Source organism: Henckelia pumila, chromosome 4 (genome assembly GCF_033568475.1).
Source record: "Henckelia pumila isolate YLH828 chromosome 4, ASM3356847v2, whole genome shotgun sequence".
NCBI lineage: Eukaryota > Viridiplantae > Streptophyta > Magnoliopsida > Lamiales > Gesneriaceae > Henckelia > Henckelia pumila.
In genome coordinates, this window is record NC_133123.1 from 140,390,032 (window position 1) to 140,404,602 (window position 14,571).

The 14,571-nt window shown below is 39.3% G+C and overlaps 1 non-coding gene across 1 annotated transcript; it reads left to right on the forward strand.

Annotated features, from left to right (window-relative positions):
• The first annotated feature begins 1,335 nt into the window (after nucleotides 1-1,335).
• Nucleotides 1,336-1,441, forward strand: LOC140870197 (small nucleolar RNA R71). The gene has a single exon (XR_012147170.1). It is a non-coding gene; the product is annotated as a small nucleolar RNA R71 (small nucleolar RNA).
• Nucleotides 1,442-14,571: the final 13,130 nt, after the last annotated feature.

The window sequence follows — 14,571 nt, forward strand, 5'->3', positions numbered from 1 at the left end:
ACGAAATCTGCTGGAAATATGAACTTATCGACCTTTACCAAAACATCCTCCACAATACCCCATGGGTATGTGATACTCCGATCCGCCAGCTGTAATGTGATGGTGGTCGCCCTGACTTCTCCAAGCTCCAAAGTCCTGTAAACAGAAAAAGACATTAAATTTATACTGGCTCCTAAATCACATAAAGCTCTATTTACCTTAGAACCACCAATAAAACAAGGGATAGTAAAACTCCCTGGATCCTTCAACTTTTGTGGCAATTTTTTCTGCAGGATTGCGCTACATTCTTCTGTCAAATTCACCACTTCATTGTCCTGCAATCTCCTCTTCTTAGACATTACATCTTTGATGAATTTTGCATAATTAGGCATTTGTTCCAAGGCATCTGCAAATGGAATATTGATGTGTATCTTCTTGAAGATATCTAGAAACTTGGAAAATTGCTCATCAAGTGCCTTCTTCTTAAACCGCTGTGGATAAGGCAGTTGTGGCTTGTACATCGGTTTAGATTCAGCTTCCTTCTTGGGCTCTTCAACCACAATTTCTTCAGTCACTGGTTCTTCACTTTCTTTGGCTTTGCTCTGCTCTTTCTCTTCTAACTTCTTCCCACTTCTCAACTCAACTGCTTTGCACTGCTCTTTTGGATTTACTTCCGTATTGCTGGGAAACTGTCCTCTGTTTTGATCCTTCAAAGCATTTGCAAGCTGTCCAATCTGTGTCTCCATGGATTTCATCATAGCTCCCAAACTACACATGTGTGTCTCCATGCTATCCATTCGAGTTTCAGTTCTCGACATCCGCTTGTTAGATTCAGTAACAAATGTAGACACCACATCCTCCAACGATGCTTTACCTTCCCCTTGATTTGTATTGAATCCCGGAGGGGGTTTCAACACATTCTTGTTGTTGGCATAAGAAAAGTTTTCATGGTTACGTAAAACAGGATGATAAGTATTAGGAGGAGGGTTACCTCGATAGTTTCCATAGCCTCTGGGATTGATATATTGAGCTTCCTCAGGTGGATGAGATTCATCTATGACAACCGACACACCTGCAGGTTCTGCGATATTCACCTTGTTCAGAGAAGCCACTTGTGTACTCAACGCAGATAGCTGTGCAGTAATGGATGTAAGAGGATCCACACTGTACACTCCTTTCTTAACTCCCATACGTTCAGATGGCCATTGATAACTATTGATAGTCATCTGTTCCAGCATATCATAAGCCTGAATGGGATCCTTGGCAAATATGGTACCTCCAGCAGCGGAGTCCACAGACATTCTTGTAGGCGTATTCAATCCATTGTAGAAGAACTCTATATCTTCCCAATCTGCAAAATTATGATTAGGACAACGCCTTAACAAATCTTTGTACCTTTCCCATGCCTCGTATAGTTGTTCTGAATCATGCTGTTGAAAGGTACTGATCTCAATCTTTAGCTGGGTTGCCTTGGATGGTGGAAAGAATTTCTCTAAGAATTTCACAGCCATGCCCTCCCACGTTGTTATGCGTCCTAGTGGCAATGACTGCAGCCAACTCTGTGCTTTGTCCCTAAGAGAAAAAGGAAACAAACGTAAGCGTATTGTATCCTCAGAAACACCATTTATTTTAACAGTATCAGTAATCTCTAGAAAAGTGCACAAGTGTAAATGAGGATCAGCTGTGGCAGTTCCATTGAATTGGTTCTGCTGAACCATGTTGATTAAGGCCGGCTTCAACTCGAAGTTGTTGGCATTTATTGTCCCTCTAGCGATTCCAGAATAGTGAGCCTGGATCGTTGGCCTGAAATGATCTCTAATTGGCACCAAAGGAAATTCATTGACATCTTCTTCAGCCATGTTTAATTGTTCTTCTCTCCTAGCTTTTCTCAAAGCTCTTGCAGTTCGTTCAATCTCTGGATCAAAGAGCAAAGAATTCGCACTTTGAGATCTTCGCATAAACTGCAATTACGAACAATAGCAATTTATTAGTACTTAAATTAAAATAAGAAAAACTCTAAATTAAAACTTCGACTAATTGGTAACAAGATTAAAAAATAATCAAAATTACTCCCCGGCAACGGCGCCAAAAATTTGTTGTGAAATTTTCTCGCAAGCGTACGAGTGTCAAGTTTTAGTATAGTGAAAGAGAGAGTGTCGATCCCACAGGAAGTAAAATGAAAAGATTCAATACTTGTAATTAAAATAGTCTTAATTTTATCTAGAAAAATCAAACTTCAAGAGTTTTGCAGAATAAATAAAATAAATAAATAGAAATTATTCAGCTCACGCACACACAAATTTTGAGGAATTATCAATCAGAGAAAAATAGTCCAGAGATTTTGATTTCACTTGGTCTCGACAATATTCAATCCTAATTAATCTATTTTATGAATTTCCTTCGATTAATAACCAAAAACACTTAGATTATTCTATTCCCCTCTCCCGAGCAACAAATAGAGTGTATCAACTTACAATTCGATTTCAATATCCCTATTAGAAATCTAGATGTAGTGATATGTGTAAAATGATGTTCCTTAAAGGTTCTATTAAAGCTATATACTCTCCCGAGCTATATAAACAATTAACAGTGTAGTTTCTATTGATCCTACTCAAAATCCCCTCTCCCGAGCAATGATTCTAAGTAAATATAACAACTCAATTTATGGCCAATAAATTAAGAAGACATTCAATTCTAGAAACACAATTAATCTATAGAAATTCAATTCATTAAAATCAAAGATTCATGAATATGTCTCAACCAAGCTACGTCAACCTCTAGACTAGAAAAGTTTAGTTCATGCTCGAATTCAATAAAAACCAAATCATGTTTAATATCTCAAACATAATTCAACAATCAAAAGAAACTAAAAAGAAGAAACAAAACCGTAGTCTTTCTTCCGTGTCCGGTCGAAAAGTCTTCGTCTTCGTTCCAAGCAATCTTCAGTTCTTCAACTCCAAAAAACTCACAGAAGTGCTCTCTCGAATATTGTGTGTATTGGTGGCTGATAGATTCCTCCTATGACTCCTAAAAATCCCTTAAATATTACCTAACAATCGTCCAAAAAAATACCAAAGATATCCCCCAAGTTTCCATAAAAAATAGGACTCTAAAATTCCAAACAGACGACGGCGTGGGCGCGCCGAAACCAGGGCGGGCGCCCTGTCAACTCGCAAAACATGCTTTTAAAAATTCCTCAACGGCGCGGGCGCGCCTAGTGTCAGCGCGGGCGCGCTCCCAGCTCGACTCTTTATCTCAAATTCTTCATTAACAGCGCGGGCGCGCCTAAGGATAGGGCGGGCGCGCCTCTTGCTCGAACTCAGCCTTTTTTTCTGCACTTTTACAACTCTTGAATTTCCTTGTAAACTTCCATCTTGTAAGCTTATTTCCACTTGAACCCATCAAAATCCATAACTTCCTACAAACACAAAAACAACAACAATTTCACGCAATATCTACCTGAAAACGCGGCGATCAGATCAATTAGGATTGATACCCGGTGCAGCGGAAGTTTAAAATTTTATATGGAATGATTCCATAATGGGTATCAACCTTACGATTAAATTGTGTGTGTAAAAATTAAATAACGATTATAAAATTTTTACCTTTAATCTCGAATCGAGATTTTGGACACCAACAGATTTCTCTGCTCTTGTTGTATATCCCTGGAACTGATGGACGAACTGTTCTTCAATCAGGTCCACGAACGGATAATTAATCCCTCTGATAGATTGCACTAGAAAATCTATCAGAAGTTTCTACGAAGAGAATTAACGAATTTGATCCGTTAAACCAGACTGTAATTCAAAATCACAAGCTGGATTTTACCGAGTAGAGGGAGCGGGAGGGGGGGGGGGCGGCCACCTTTAGAAAATACTAGGGTTTTCGAAAATTTGTGACCTTGTTGTGTGTAATTTCTGTACTGCAATAACTTATTTATAATGTAGGCCACTAACAGCTTAGGGCCCATTAGTCATAAGTTCAAGCCGACAAGCAAAGCCCGCATGTTCAGAAATTAATATAAAATTCATCGTGACTCCGATTGATAATCGATTTCACCAATGTGCACAGAAACCATTTCTGCACCTTTTAAAGTCAAGATAAATTTTTATGAATCCGAATTCAGTGGTTTCCAAAAATGTCCATCCCTATGTCATTTTAGGAAATCTTACTCCTCTACTCATAATTAAGAAGTCCAACTTCTTTGTTCATTAAATTTAACTCTTTAAATTTAACTATCTCAACGGGGATTAAAAATCCATTACACTGTGTGACCCTCAATGGTTCAGGGATACAGCTAGCCGTGGGCTCACAACTCCTTGTGACTCGGAACAACAATTTCCGACTTGCCCATCGAATCATGGTAGAGCGCCTAGCAACATCGCCCCATGATTCCCTAGGTATCACTGATAGTGCCTACAAGAACCAATAGATTTTGGTTAGCGTACAGTACGGTCCCTTCATCCATATATCCCGATCGAATCAACAACCATTGGTATATCGAGAGTCGCTCGAGATTCGATAACTATGCAATACATCTTGAAGATCAAATAGTGACATCGCATGTGCTACTAAGAAACCATTTCTTAAATCACATCATGTACTCTGGCCAAAGATTCGTCACACTAATATCTCCTCAGATCGCATAGGATATCCATACTCGCAAGTATGTGGTGAATCCTTGACAACAAAGCATCGACTCCTATATGTGTTGTAACTGTACCCAATCCCGACACCTGATGACCCCAATAGAGTCGGTAAACGAGTCAAAGCACAGTACTAGCATATAGAGTCTCAATGATGTTTCAAGTAGTAAGGACTAATGGTGTACAACCAAAATCGCGGACTATATCCACTCGATAAGTGATAACCACTTGGAAAGTCCGGATAGGGTAGTTCGATCATTCATCATATGAATATCCATTTGCATGCTTCGAACATCTCTATGTTCCTTACAAATGAAACGTGGTACTCTGCATCGCAAATGCTAGTCTCTAACTCGAGCGATCCTTATCCTTATTATCGGACGGCTCAATCGACTAGGAACAGTTTAGAATATACAGTGACTATAAGATGTGTTTCATGATAGACATCCCCATGTTCTACCACATCTTACATACACTATAGTATATTCAAGGTCTTTATCAAAACAACAATAGTATATCACAATATAAAAATATGAAGAAAGATAAAGTCATTGCCATTAATAAAAGTGTAAATAATATTAAACAAAAGATTGTTTATACAAAGAGTCATCAAAGCCCTTAGCCACAAGTTGGCTCACTGGGCACCCACTCTTTCAATCTCCCACTTGCCCTATAGCCAACTAGTCATACTACGTAGACCCATTGCTTCGCGATGTTTGTCAAATAATGGTCCTGGCAAGGGCTTAGTAAGTGGATCAGCGATATTGTCTGCAGAGGCCACTCTTTCGACAGTGATGTCTCCTCTTTCCACAATCTCCCGGATAATGTGGTATTTCCTCAGTACGTGTTTGGATCTTTGATGAGACCTTGGTTCCTTTGCCTGAGCAACGGCACCCGTGTTGTCACAGTAAACTTCAGGAATGACGCCCAACTCTTGGACGAAATTCCTCATCCAAACGGCCTCTTTAGCAGCAGCTGATGCTGCAATGTATTCTGCCTCAGTGGTGGAATCCGCTGTGGTGTCCTGCTTGGAACTCTTCCAAGAGACAGCACCGCCATTGAGCATGAACACAAATCCAGAGGTTGACTTCGAGTCATCCACGTCACTTTGGAAGCTAGAGTCGGTATAGCCTTCCAATTTTAGTTCTCTTCCTCCATATACCATGAACATATTCTTAGTCCTTCGTAAGTACTTAAGAATGTCCTTCACGACTTTCCAATGCATTTGACGGGATTAGCTTGATATCTGCTCGTGACACTCAGAGCAAATGCTACATCCGGTCTGGTAGATATCATCCCATACATGATACTACCTATGGCTGACGCATATGGTACATGTGTCATTTTCTCTATCTCTTCATCCGTCTTGGGACACATAGACTTGGATAGAGAAACTCCATGACACATGGGTAGATGTCCTCTCTTGGACCATCCATTGAAAACCGTTTCAATATGGTGTCGATGTAGGTTGATTGAGTGAGTCCTATCATTCTCTTAGATCTATCTCTATAGATCTGTATCCCAAGAATATAGGATGCCTCACCAAATCCTTCATCGAGAATCTACCTGATAACCATATCTTTGTTGACTGCAACATCCCTACATCATTTCCAATGAGTAGGATGTCATCAACATAAAGTACTAAGAATGTCACAGCATCCTTAACTACTTTCTTGTACACGCATGGTTCCTCCGGGTTCTTGATGAAACCAAAATCCTTTATTGTTTCATCAAATTTCTGGTTCCAACTTCTTGATGCTTGTTTTAGACCATAAATTGATCTCTGAAGCTTGCATACCTTATGCTCGCTTCCCATGGATGTGTACCCCTCAGGCTGCTTCATATAGATTTCTTCCTTAATGTCTCCATTAAGAAAAGCAGTCTTCACATCCATTTGCCATATCTCATAGTCATACCAAGCAGCTATGGCAATAAGGATTCTTATGGACTTGAACATTGCAACTGGTGAAAAGGTTTCATCATAGTCAACTCCTTGTCTTTGAGTATAACCTTTCGCCACCAATCGCGCCTTGTAGGTCAATACCTTACCATCAGGCCCAAGCTTTCTCTTGTAGATCCATTTACACCCTATTGGAACAATTCCATCGGGAGGATCTACTAAAGACCAAACTTGGTTTGTATGCATCGAATCTATTTCCGACTGCATAGCTTCAAGCCATAAATTTGAATCCGCATCAGAAATTGCTTCCTTGAAGTTTCTTGGATCACATCCAACATCGGGTTCATCTTGATCCCCTTCAAGAAGAAGACCATATCGAATAGGAGGTCTAGAAGTCCTCTCGGATCTTCTAGGTACAGGCGTGTCTATCAATGGTTCCTGAGGTGTAGGATCGTTATTTTGTATTTCGGGTTCTTCTCGAATTTCATCGAGTTCCATCATCTCGCCTTTCTTATCCAATAAGAACTCCTTCTCCAAGAAGGTGGCATTCCTCGAAACAAACACCTTTGTTTCAGCAGGATAATAGAAATAATATCCGATTGAATTCTTCGGATACCCTACAAAATAACATAAGCTGGATCGACTATCCAACTTATCTCCCACTGTCCGCTTCACGTAAGCAGGACATCCCCAAATCCTCAAGTACGAATACTTAGGAGCTTTGCCATTCCATAACTCGTATGGTGTTTTGTCCACTGCTTTAGTGTGGACGTTGTTCAACAACAATACCGCCGTTTCAAGCGCATAGCCCAAAACGAAGGTGGAAGCTCAGTGAAGCTCATCATGGACCGAACCATGTCCAACAAAGTTCGATTACGACGCTCCGATACACCATTAAGCTGTGGTGTCATAGGAGGAGTCCACTGAGAGAGAATCCCATTCTCTTTTAGATAGTCCAAAAACTCGGTACTCAAGTATTCTCCACCTCGATCCGATCGAAGTGCTTTAATACTTTTACCTAGCTTGTTTTCTACTTCAGCCTTGAATTCTTTGAACTTTTCAAATGCTTCAGACTTATATTTCATTAAATATAAATACCCATACCTAGAATAATCATCAGTAAAGGTAATGAAGTAGGTGTGGCCATATTGAGTACCAACTCTAAATGGACCACAAACATCTGTATAGATCAAATCCAACAGATTTTGACTACGCTCAGGTTTCCCCTTAAAAGGAGATTTAGTCATTTTTCCTTTTAGGCAGGATTCACAAGTAGGTAGAGAGTTAATATCAGACATATCAAACATGCCCTCTCCCACTAGCTTGTTCATCCTCCTTGAGAAAATATGACCTAGCCTAGCGTGCCAAAGGTTTGCCGGGTTTTGGCTATCGATTTTCCTTTTGTTTGTTGTTGCCGGTTTATCAACATAATTTATTGGAAGGTCTTTTAGTTTTAAGTTGTATAGATCGTTTTCAAGTTGTCCATTTCCAATCAAACATTCATTCTTGTAAATATTGCAAATCTCATTCACAAAATTGCAAGAATAACCATCTCTATCTAGCATAGAAACAGAAATAATGTTTTTAATCAAATCCGGAACAAATAAAACATCTCTTAAAAGTAACTTAAAACCGTTCTGCAAAATTAAATAAACATTCCCACGGCTTTAGCTTCAACTCTGGAACCATTTCCGAGCCTCAGCTGGGTCTCACCCATTCTAAGCCTGCGACTTCTTGTCATCACCTGCAAATCATTGCAAATGTGAGATCCACATCCGGTATCCAATACCCAAGAAGTAGTATTAAGTGAAACATTTATTTCAATATAAAACATACCCTTTGCAGTTCGCAACTGCTCTAGATATTCCTTGCAGTTACGCTTCCAATGACCGGGCTTCTTGCAGTAATGGCAAACATCCTTGGATTTTTTCATGTTTGAAGCCTTTGTCTTGTACTTCTTCTCGGGTTCGATTTTCTTGGGTGGGGCAGAACATTTCTTGCCCTTTGTACTTGGCCCCTTCTTAGCAGAAGAAGAGGAGCCCACCAAGAAAGCCGGTTTATCCTTCTTTAATGTGGATTCATATGTCACAAGCATATTGACCATCTCTTCAAGGGTGGCCTCTATCTTGTTCATATTGAAATTCACCACAAATCCGTCAAACGAAGAAGGAAGAGACAGAAGTAGTAAATCCACGTTGAGTTCATGCTCCAACACCAAATCAAGGGTTGCCAACTTCTGTATGAGCCAAATCACTCGTACCCCATGATCACGGACCGAAGTCCCTTCACGCATGCGACACGTCATTAGCTCCTTTACAGTAGCGAACCTTTCAGCCCTCGATTGAGCCCCAAAAAGTTCCTTGAGTTGAACGTGAATGTCAGCAGCATTCACGGTGTCCTCAAATTGCCTCTGGAGTTCATCAGACATCGAGGCTTGCATATAGCATTTGGTCTTGATATCATGGTCCCACCATGTATCAAGTTTGGCTAACTCTTTCGGACTTACGTCAGCTGGTGCTTCCTTCGGAGGAGATTTTTCTAACACGTAGAGCATCTTCTCCGAAGTCAAGACAATCTTCAACTTACGGAACCATTCCGTATAGTTTGCGCCAGTCAACTTATTTTGTTCGAGGATCGAGAAAAGTGGATTACGCGAATTCATCGTATGAAATACTGAAAAGAAACAGACAAATATCAGTGATTGTTTAAGAAATTTACTAAGACATAAAATAGGCGATATTTATTTTATGAATCTCACTCCCACTATTTTAACGATTTCACTACCCTCTAGTGAAAACGGGAAACTGTTTTCCTTAGTGAGAACATGGAGTCCAATTGACAATCTATGGTCCCGAATAATATCAGCCAACCATAATTTCAAAAGGTAGAGCCCAATTGCTTCCAAAGCAACCTCCACGTTTTTACCTTATGTCCAATAAGGGCCCAATAATATGACGCCGTTTATTGTGACATGTCAAGATGACCCATCAATATTAAGTTGTGATGGACGGTCGCCATGTGGATCCCCCAATAATATGAGCCGATCCCATGGGAGTTCCACCAACTTACAACATGTGTCGATCCAATGTACAGCTTTCCGACGAACGGGCCCCCAATAATATGAGCCGGACCGTATCCGCGGGTAGCATCTCATACATTGATCGTTGATGGAAGGTAGGAACATTTAAACAAATTTAAATTTCCTTTATTTATCTTGATATCAATTTTAAATCATATTTAAAATGAGGGATTTTAATTATGAAAATTCGTCTCATCATTTTTAAAATTTTGTATGCTTGCCGGATTCACACAATTATGTTTAAAACATGCATACAACTATAATATCACATATTATATAGGATGATCGATTCCATTTCTAATCGACCCGTGGTTGCCAATCACGAGTCTTAGTCCAATCCTAGGTAATATGCAGTATGCAATGCAATCCTATTACATTTGCTTCCAATTTACATTTCTTCTGTCTTTATTGTCTGCTGGGCCCACCTCCATCTTCAAATCTTGATCTCCCACTAAATCTAATGTATTTACAATAAATAACAATGACAAGTAGGGGATACATTACTTTTATTACATATGACAATTCATATTGGGCCATAAACCAGGCCCATTAATAAAACCAACAACAATAAAAACAAATGTAAATTCCTAACATACACCTACAAAATTGGTTATGGCAATCGATCATCCTTATCCAATAACATTTAATTCAAAATTAATTTATTGGATAACATGCAATGGCAATTTAAATTTAAAAGGATAAAATCATATTTCATACATAAAATCTTATTTTACATACAAAATCATATTTTATCTTTTTATCAAATAAAATCATATTTTATCTATAAAATCCAATTTTATACATAAAATCATATTTTACTCAATATATCCATAAGATCATATCTTATCATCAATTGTACCAAAAATAATTAATTTCAAAATTCAATTTAACGGATAAAATATTTAAATTTTCCAAAAATTCAAATTTATCCAAAATCAATTTTAAAATTTTTGGACTCGAACAATTCGATCCGACGCCTCGTGGACCAATCAAAAACAATTTTCGATCGGACCAAAAATAGAATTTTAACATATTAAAATTTAATTTAAAAATTAAAAAATAATTTTTCCAGCGGGCCGCCCGGGACATTCCCGGGCTGCCCGCGCCCTAATGGGTTCGGGCCGGGCAGCCCGGCTGCCCCTAGGGCAGCGACGATCGCTGCCCCTGCCCCGGGCAGCGATCCAATCGCTGCCCGGGTTTTTGCCCGAAAAATAAATTTTATTTTTAAATATTTATTTTGTTTCAAAAACCGAGGCTTAAAAATTTTTTGTACAATCGATTAATTTAATCGCTTGATCTGAGCAACCTGTCTCTGATACCACTGTTGGAGAACGGCGGTCAGATCAATTAGGATTGATACCCGGTGCAGCGGAAGTTTAAAAATTTTATATGGAACGATTCCATAATGGGTATCAACCTTACGATTAAATTGTGTGTGTAAAAATTAAATAACGATTATAAAATTTTTACCTTTAATCTCGAATCGAGATTTTGGACACCAACAGATTTCTCTGCTCTTGTTGTATATCCCTGGAACTGAAGGACGAACTGTTCTTCAATCAGGTCCACGAACGGATATTTAATCCCTCTGATAGTGCAATCTATCAGAGGGATTAAATATCCGTTCGTGGACCTGATTGAAGAACAGTTCGTCCTTCAGTTCCAGGGATATACAACAAGAGCAGAGAAATCTGTTGGTGTCCAAAATCTCGATTCGAGATTAAAGGTAAAAATTTTATAATCGTTATTTAATTTTTACACACATTAATCGCTTGATCTGAGCAACCTGGCTCTGATACCACTGTTGTAGAACGGCGGTCAGATCAATTAGGATTGATACCCGGTGCAGCGGAAGTTTAAAAATTTTATATGGAACGATTCCATAATGGGTATCAACCTTACGATTAAATTGTGTGTGTAAAAATTAAATAACGATTATAAAATTTTTACCTTTAATCTCGAATCGAGATTTTGGACACCAACAGATTTCTCTGCTCTTGTTGTATATCCCTGGAACTGATGGACGAACTGTTCTTCAATCAGGTCCACGAACGGATATTTAATCCCTCTGATAGATTGCACTAGAAAATCTATCAGAAGTTTCTACGAAGAGATTAACGAATTTGATCCGTTAAACCAGACTGTAATTCAAAATCACAGGCTGGATTTTTCTCAAGCAGAGGGAGAGGGGGGGGGGGGGGCGGCCACCTTTTAGAAAAATCACTAGGGTTTTCGAAAATTTGTGACCTTATTGTGTGTAATTTCTGTACTGCAATAACTTATTTATAATGTAGGCCACTAACAGCTTAGGGCCCATTAGTCATAAGTTCAAGCCCGACAAGCAAAGCCCGCATGTTCAGAAATTAATATAAAATTCATCGTGACTCCGATTGATAAACCGATTTCACCAATGTGCACAGAAACCATTTCTGCACCTTTTAAAGTCAAGATAAATTTTTCTGAATCCGAATTCAGTGATTTCCAAAAATGGCCATCCCTATGTCATTTTAGGAAATCTTACTCCTCTACTCTTAAATAAGAAGTCCAACTTCTTTGTTCATTAAATTTAACTCTTTAAATTTAACTATCTCAACGGGGATTAAAAATCCATTACACTGTGTGACCCTCAATGGTTCAGGGATACAGCTAGCCGTGGGCTCACAACTCCTTGTGACTCGGAACAACAATTTCCGACTTGCCCATCGAATCATGGTAGAGCGCCTAGCAACATCGCCCCATGATTCCCTAGGTATCACTGATAGTGCCTACAAGAACCAGTAGATTTTGGTTAGCGTACAGTACGGTCCCTTCATCCATATATCCCGATCGAATCAACAACCATTGGTATATCGAGAGTTGCTCGAGATTCGATAACTATGCAATACATCTTGAAGATCAAATAGTGACATCGCATGTGCTACTAAGAAACCATTTCTTAAATCACATCATGTACTCTGGCCAGAGATTCGTCACACTAATATCTCCTCAGATCGCATAGGATATCCAAACTCGCAAGTATGTGGTGAATCCTTGACAACAAAGCATCGACTCCTATATGTGTTGTAACTGTACCCAATCCCGACACCTTATGACCCCTATAGAGTCGGTAAATGAGTCAAAGCACAGTACTAGCATATAGAGTCTCAATGATGTTTCAAGTAGTAAGGACTAATGGTGTACAACCAAAACCGCGGACTATATCCACTCGATAAGTGATAACCACTTGGAAAGTCCGGATAGGGTAGTTCGATCATTCATCGTATGAATATCCATTTGCATGCTTCGAACATCTCTATGTTCCTTACCAATGAAATGTGGTACTTCCGCATCGCAAATGCTAGTCTCAAACTCGAGCGATCCTTATCCTTATTATCGGACGGCTCAATCGACTAGGAACAATTTAGAATATACAGTGACTATAAGATGTGTTTCATGATAGACATCTCCATGTTCTATCACATCTTACATACACTATAGTATATTCAAGGTCTTTATAAAAACAACAATAGTATATCACAATATAACAATATGAAGAAAGATAAAGTCATTGCCATTAATAAAAGTGTAAATTATATTAAACAAAAGATTGTTTGTACAAAGAGTCATCAAAGCCCTTAGCCACAAGTTGGCTCACTGGGCACCCACTCTTTCACTTGGTTCGTCCCCGAACCATACCGTACTAAGAGAGGTCGACTTTGATACCATTTGTAATGGCCCACTGTATCAAGACGGGTCTTTTCAGCGTGCTTATGTCCTCACTCACACGCACCCTGGAAAACTTCCCAGGGGGTCACCCATCCTATAATTGCCCCAAGTCAAGCACGCTTAACTTTGGAGTTCTTATGTGATGAGCTTCCGAAAAGAAGATGCACCTTCTTGATATGAGCAGTACATATGAAATCTTTTAAGCCCTCCTCAACTATGTAGTCCCATACCTACACAGTCTCAGAATCCCCTCTCATTCCGGCACAGGATCGGTTCATTCATGTCTCCCTCCGCCTAGAAGCCTACCAGGAGCCGCTCATTGTCCGTGCAACCTCTTGGCACCGGCGATCACTCCCTGCCTCTTCAGCCCCGGGCGTCACATCCCGGGATCCCTACCAAACTAGACGGGTAGAGTGAGATCGGGAGAAATCTCGGGATCCCTACCAAATGAAAGAAAATGAAAGAAAAAGGGGTAAGTCGCGTCGGAAGAAATCTTGACGTCTTGCCGGCATAGTGCACTGCAGCCATTGATGGATCAAAACAAAGGGTCACAATTCAAGGTGCTAAGTTTAAAGTTTAAAGTTGATATTTCAGATTCAAAACTACTTTGACTCGTCTTATTTTATTTAGTTTATAGCAAAAAAGCATGTTGATTAGTTAAGAAAGGAAAGGTTAAAAGTTTCATTGCGTGAGTTCAGTGTTGGAGATTATTTTATTTCTCATGCATCATGTACGTGTTTAGCTAAACTTTCAAAAGTATAGTATGTACCGTATTTTGTGTATGACCGACTGTATTTTTAACCCTTGTTATTATTACTGCTTATGCTTGCTGAGTCGTTAGACTCACTACGCTTGCTTGTTTGTCAGGTGAGGATATGATCGTAGGGACCGAGGGGCAGGACCTTTGAGACGAGGCACTCCGGTGGTGCAAGGCCCTACGATCGTTGCTATTTTCATGTTTCCGCACTAATTTATGATTGTAATAAAGAATTTTAAACATGCGTACTTTTGGAGATAGCCAGGATGTGTTTTTCCTGTGCTTGAAGTTTTACTTTTATGATTCGTAGTTGGTTATCGCTATTTTCTTTACAACCGTGTGGGGTTGTTTTACTTCGGAGTTATGGTTATCTTTTATCGCGATTATGGCGTCTTTGTTTTTACTTGTGGTTTGAGACAGGGTGGCTTGTCTATTTACAAACAAGTCATGGCAAATTTTTTTTTTAAAAAAAATTCGTACTTTCTTTTATTATTTATTTAAGTTT